The following is a 7268-nucleotide window of genomic DNA, read 5'->3' on the forward strand; positions in this document are numbered from 1 at the left end:
TGCGCAAAACTGATTCCGAACGATTGTTACAGACTAGTTCTTGTGTAGTTGCATTCGATTTTTTCCATTCTACTTCACTAAACATCTCCATATGAGATCCAATTACTTGTAGGGAAATGCGAGAGATCTCAGTTATGATGATGCACTAGGTCCATTGCTGGGACCTTGTGTATGTTCTCGAAATGCGTTTGTCGAGTGCTCATTAAGAAAATTTCTATACAAGTTTCAGAACGAACTCCTTAAGAAAAGTTCTCCAAAAGTTCCCTATGAAAGAATCCTTTGAAGCATCTGGTCGTCACAAACGTTTGGACAACTTGTGGAGCCAAAACGGACTCCGTATGAGTCAGATATCCATGTTTTTGTTAACACTGCGCAAAACTGATTCCGAACGACAGTTACAAACTAGTTCTTCTGTAGTTGCATTCGATTTTTTCCATTCTACTTCATTAAACATCTCCATATGAGATCCAGTTACTTGTAGGGAAATGCAAGAGACCTCAGTTATGATGATGCACTAGGTCCATAGCTGGGACTTTGTGTATGTTCTCGAAATGCGGTTGTCGAGTGCTCATTAAGAAAGATTCTATACAAGTTTCTGAACGAACTCCTTAAGAAAAGTTATCCAAAAGTTCCCGACGAAAGAATCCTTTGAAGCATCCGGTCGTCACAAACGCTTTGACTACTTGTGGAGCCAAAACGGACTCCGTATGAGTCAGATATCCATGTTTCAGTTAACACTGCGCAAAACTGATTCCGAACGACAGTTACACACTAGTTCTTGTGTAGTTGCATTCGATTTTTTCCATTCTACTTCACTAAACGTCTTCATATGAGATCCAATTACTTGTAGGGAAATGCAAGAGACCTCAGTTATGATGATGCACTAGGTCCATAGCTGGGACTTTGTGTATGTTCTCGAAATGCGTTTGTCGAGTGCTCATTAAGAAAGTTTCTATACAAGTTTCTGAACGAACTCCTTAAGAAAAGTTATCCAAAAGTTCCCGACGAAAGAATCCTTTGAAGCATCCGGTCGTCACAAACGCTTTGACTACTTGTGGAGCCAAAACGGACTCCGTATGAGTCAGATATCCATGTTTCAGTTAACACTGCGCAAAACTGATTCCGAACGACAGTTACAGACTAGTTCTTGTGTAGTTGCATTCGATTTTTTCCATTCTACTTCACTAAAAATATCCATATGAGATCCAATTACTGATGGGAAATGCAAGTGACCTCAGTTATGATGATGCACTAGGTCCATAGCTAGGACCTTGTGTATGTTCTCGAAATGCGTTTGTCGAGTGTTCATTAAGAAAGTTTCTATACAAGTTTCTGAACAAACTCCTTAAGAAAAGTTCTCCAAAAGTTCCCTATGAAAGAATCCTTTGAAGCATCTGGTCGTCATGAACGTTTTGACTACTTGTGGAGCCAAAACGGACTCCGTATGAGTCAGATATCCATGTTTCAGTTAACACTACGCAAAACTGATTCCGAACGACAGTTACAGACTAGTTCTTGTGTAGTTGCATTCGATTTTTTCCATTCTACTTCACTAAACATCTCCATATGAGATCCAATTACTTGTAGGGAAATGCAAGAGACCTCAGTTATGATGATGCACTAGGTCCATAGCTGGGACCTTGTGTATGTTCTCGAAATGCGTTTGTCGAGTGTTCATTAAGAAAGTTTCTATACAAGTTTCTGAACAAACTCCTTAAGAAAAGTTCTCCAAAAGTTTCCTATGAAAGAATCCTTTGAAGCATCTGGTCGTCATGAACGTTTCGACTACTTGTGGAGCTAGAACAAACTCCGTATGAGTCAGATATCCATGTTTCAATTAACACTGCGCAAAACTGATTCCGAACGACTGTTACAGACTAGTTCTTGTGTAGTTGCATTCGATTTTTTCCATTCTACTTGACATCTCCATATGAGATCCAATTACTTGTAGGGGAATGCAAGAGACGTCAGTTATGATGATGCACTAGGTCCATAGCTGGGACTTTGTCTATGTTCTCGAAATGCGTTTGTCGAGTGCTCATTAAGAAAGTTTCTATACAAGTTTCTGAACGAACTCCTGAAGAAAAGTTCTCCAAAAGTTCCCTATCAAAGAATCCTTTGAAGCATCTGGTCGTCACAAACATTTTGACAACTTGTGGAGCCAAAACGGACTCCGTATGAGTCAGATATCCATGTTTCAGTTAACACTGCGCAAAACTGATTCCGAACGACAGTTACAGACTAGTTCTTGTGTAGTTGCATTCAATTTTTTCCATTCTACTTCACTAAACATCTCCATATGAGATCCAATTACTTGTAGGGAAATGCAAGAGACCTCAATTATGATGATGCACTAGGTCCATAGCTGGGACCTTGTGTATGTTCTCGAAATGCATTTGTCGAGTGTTCATTAAGAAAGTTTCTATACAAGTTTCTGAACAAACTCCTTAAGGAACGTTCTCCAAAAGTTCCCTATGAAGGAATCCTTTGAAGCATCTGGTCGTCGTGAACGTTTTGACTACTTGTGGAGCCGGAACGTACTCCGTATGAGTCAGATATCCATGTTTCAATTAACACTGCGCAAAACTGATTCCGAACGATTGTTACAGACTAGTTCTTGTGTAGTTGCATTCGATTTTTTCCATTCTACTTCACTAAACATCTCCATATGAGATCCAATTACTTGTAGGGAAATGCGAGAGACCTCAGTTATGATGATGCACTAGGTCCATAGCTGGGACCTTGTGTATGTTCTCGAAATGCGTTTGTCGAGTGCTCATTAAGAAAGTTTCTATACAAGTTTCTGAACGAACTCCTTAAGAAAAGTTCTCCAAAAGTTCCCTATAAAAGAATCCTTTGAAGCATCTGGTTGTCACAAACATTTTGACAACTTGTGGAGCCAAAACGGACTCCGTATGAGTCAGATATCCATGTTTCAATTAACACTGCGCAAAACTGATTCCGAACGACAGTTACACACTAGTTCTTGTGTAGTTGCATTCGATTTTTTCCATTCTACTTCACTAAACATCTCCATATGAGATCCAGTTACTTGTAGGGAAATGCAAGAGACGTCAGTTATGATGATGCACTAGGTCCATAGCTGGGACTTTGTGTATGTTCTCGAAATGCGTTTGTCGAGTGCTCATTAAGAAAGTTTCTATACAAGTTTCTGAACAAACTCCTTAAGAAAAGTTCTCCAAAAGTTCCCTATGAAAGAATACTTTGAAGCATCTCGTCGTCACAAACGTTTTGACTACTTGTGGAGCCTAAACGGACTACGTATGAGTCAGATATCCATGTTTGAGTTAACACTTCGGAAAACTGATTCCGAACGACAGTTACAGACTAGTTCTTGTGTAGTTGCATTCGATTTTTTCCATTCTACTTGACTAAACATCTCCATATGAGATCTCATTACTTGTAGGGAAATGCAAGAAACCTCAGTTATGATGATGCACTAGGTCCATTGCTGGGACCTTGTGTATGTTCTCGAAATGCGTTTGTCGAGTGCTCATTAAGAAAATTTCTATACAAGTTTCAGAACACACTCCTTAAGAAAAGTTCTCCAAAAGTTCCCTATGAAAGAATCCTTTGAAGCATCTGGTCGTCACAAACGTTTGGACAACTTGTGGAGCCAAAACGGACTCCGTATGAGTCAGATATCCATGTTTCAATTAACACTACGCAAAACTGATTCCGAACGACAGTTACAAACTAGTTCTTGTGTTGTTGCATTCGATTTTTTCCATTCTACTTCATTAAACATCTCCATATGAGATCCAGTTACTTATAGGGAAATGCAAGAGACCTCAGTTATGATGATGCACTAGGTCCATAGCTGGGACCTTGTGTATGTTCTCGAAATGCGTTTGTCGAGTGCTCATTTAGAAAATTTCAATACAAGTTTCAGAACACACTCCTTAAGAAAAGTTCTCCAAAAGTTCCCTATGAAAGAATCCTTTGAAGCATCTGGTCGTCACAAATGTTTGGACAACTACTGGAGCCAGAACGTACTGCGTATGAGTCAGATATCCATGTTTCAATTAACACTGCGCAAAACTGATTCCGAACGACAGTTACACACTAGTTCTTGTGTAGTTGCATTCGATTTTTGCCATTCTACTTCACTAAACATCTCCATATGATATCCAATTACTTGTAGGGAAATGCAAGAGACCTCAGTTATGATGATGCACTAGGTCCATAGCTGGGACTTTGTGTATGTTCTCGAAATGCGTTTGTCGAGTGCTCATTAAGAAAGTTTCTATACAAGTTTCTGAACGAACTCCTTAACAAAAGTTCTCCAAAAGTTCCCTATGAAAGAATCCTTTGAAGCATCTAGTCGTCACAAACGTTTTGACAACTTGTGGAGCCAAAACGGACTCCGTATGAGTCAGATATCCATGTTTCAGTTAACACTGCGCAAAATTGATTCCGAACGACAGTTACAAACTAGTTCTTGTGTAGTTGCATTCGATTTTGTCCATTCTACTTGACTAAACATCTCCATATGAGATCCAGTTACTTGTAGGGAAATGCAAGAGACCTCAGTTATGATGATGCACTAGGTCCATAGCTGGGACGTTGTGTATGTTCTCGAAATGCGTTTGTCGAGTGCTCATTAAGAAAGTTTCTATACAAGTTTCTGGACGAACTCCTTAGGAAAAGTTCTCCAAAAGTTCCCTATGAAAGAATCCTTTGAAGCATCTGGTCGTCACAAACGTTTTGACAACTTGTGGAGCCAAAACGGACTTCGTATGAGTCAGATATCCATGTTTCAGTTAACACTTCGCAAAACTGATTCCGAACGACAGTTACAGACTAGTTCTTGTGTTGTTGCATTCGATTTTTTCCATTCTACTTCACTAAGCATCTCCATGTGAGATCCAATTACTTGTAGGGAAATGCAAGAGACCTCAGTTATGATGATGCACTAGGTCCATAGCTGGGACTTTGTGTATGTTGTCGAAATGCGTTTGTCGAGTGCTCATTTAGAAAGTTTCTATACAAGTTTCTGAACAAACTCCTTAAGAAAAGTTCTCCAAAAGTTCCCTATGAAAGAATCCTTTGAAGCATCTAGTCGTCACGAACGTTTTGACAACTTGTGGAGCCAAAACGGACTCCGTATGAGTCAGATATCCATGTTTCAGTTAACACTGCGCAAAACTGATTCCGAACGACAGTTACAGACTAGTTCTTGTGTAGTTGCATTCGATTTTTTCCATTCTACTTCACTAAACATCTCCATATGAGATCCAATTACTTGTAGGGAAATGCAAGAGACCTCAATTATGATGATGCACTAGGTCCATTGCTGGGACCTTATGTATGTTCTTGAAATGCGTTTGTCGAGTGTTCATTAAGAAAGTTTCTATACAAGTTTCTGAACAAACTCCTTAAGAAAAGTTCTCCAAAAGTTCCCTATGAAGGAATCCTTTGAAGCATTTGGTCGTCGTGAACGTTTTGACTACTTGTATAGCCAGAACGTACTCCGTATGAGTCAGATATCCATGTTTCAATTAACACTGCGCAAAACTGATTCCGAACGATTGTTACAGACTAGTTCTTGTGTAGTTGCATTCGATTTTTTCCATTCTACTTCACTAAACATCTCCATATGAGATCCAATTACTTGTAGGGAAATGCGAGAGACCTCAGTTATGATGATGCACTAGGTCCATAGCTGGGACCTTGTGTATGTTCTCGAAATGCGTTTGTCGAGTGCTCATTAAGAAAGTTTCTATACAAGTTTCTGAACGAACTCCTTAAGAAAAGTTCTCCAAAAGTTCCCTATAAAAGAATCCTTTGAAGCATCTGGTCGTCACAAACGTTTTGACAACTTGTGGAGCCAAAACGGACTCCGTATGAGTCAGATATCCATGTTTCAGTTCACACTGCGCAAAACTGATTTCGAACGACAGTTAAAAACTAGTTCTTGTGTAGTTGCATTCGATTTTTTCCATTCTACTTCACTAAACATCTCCATATGAGATCCAGTTACTTGTAGGGAAATGCAAGAGACGTCAGTTATGATGATGCACTAGGTCCATAGCTGGGACTTTGTGTATGTTCTCGAAATGCGTTTGTCGAGTGCTCATTAAGAAAGTTTCTATACAAGTTTCTGAACAAACTCCTTAAGAAAAGTTCTCCAAAAGTTCCCTATGAAAGAATACTTTGAAGCATCTGGTCGTCACAAATGTTTTGACTACTTGTGGAGCCAAAACGGACTATGTATGAGTCAGATATCCATGTTTGAGTTAACACTTCGGAAAACTGATTCCGAACGACAGTTACAGACTAGTTCTTGTGTAGTTGCATTCGATTTTTTCCATTCTACTTGTCTAAACATCTCCATATGAGATCTAATTACTTGTAGGGAAATGCAAGAAACCTCAGTTATGATGATGCACTAGGTCCATTGCTGGGACATTGTGTATGTTCTCGAAATGCGTTTGTCGAGTGCTCATTAAGAAAATTTCTATACAAGTTTCAGAACACACTCCTTAAGAAAAGTTCTCCAAAAGTTCCCTATGAAAGAATCCTTTGAAGCATCTGGTCGTCACAAACGTTTGGACAACTACTGGAGCCAAAACGGCCTCCGTATGAGTCAGATATCCATGTTTCAGTTAACACTACGCAAAACTGATTCCGAACGACAGTTACAAACTAGTTCTTGTGTAGTTGCATTCGATTTTTTCCATTCTACTTCATTAAACATCTCCATATGAGATCCAATTACTTGTAGGGAAATGCAAGAGACCTCAGTTATGATGATGCACTAGGTCCATAGCTGGGACTTTGTGTATGTTCTCGAAATGCGTCTATCGAGTGCTGATTAAGAAAGTTTCTATACAAGTTTCTGAACGAACTCCTTAAGAAAAGTACTCCAAAAGTTCCCTATGAAAGAATCCTTTGAACCATCGGGTCATCACAAACGTTTTGACTACTTGTGGAGCCAGAACGTACTGCGTATGAGTCAGATATCCATGTTTCACTTAACACTGCGCAAAACTGATTCCGAACGACAGTTACACACTAGTTCTTGTGTAGTTGCATTCGATTTTTTCCATTCTACTTCACTAAACATCTCCATATGAGATCCAATTACTTGTAGGGAAATGCAAGAGACCTCAGTTATGATGATGCACTAGGTCCATAGCTGGGCCGTTGTGTATGTTCTCGAAATGCGTTTGTCGAGTGCTCATTAAGAAAGTTTCTATACATGTTTCTGAACGAACTCCTTAAGAAAAGTTCTCCAAAAGTTC

Source organism: Triticum aestivum, chromosome 5D (genome assembly GCF_018294505.1).
Source record: "Triticum aestivum cultivar Chinese Spring chromosome 5D, IWGSC CS RefSeq v2.1, whole genome shotgun sequence".
In the NCBI taxonomy this organism is placed as follows: domain Eukaryota; kingdom Viridiplantae; phylum Streptophyta; class Magnoliopsida; order Poales; family Poaceae; genus Triticum; species Triticum aestivum.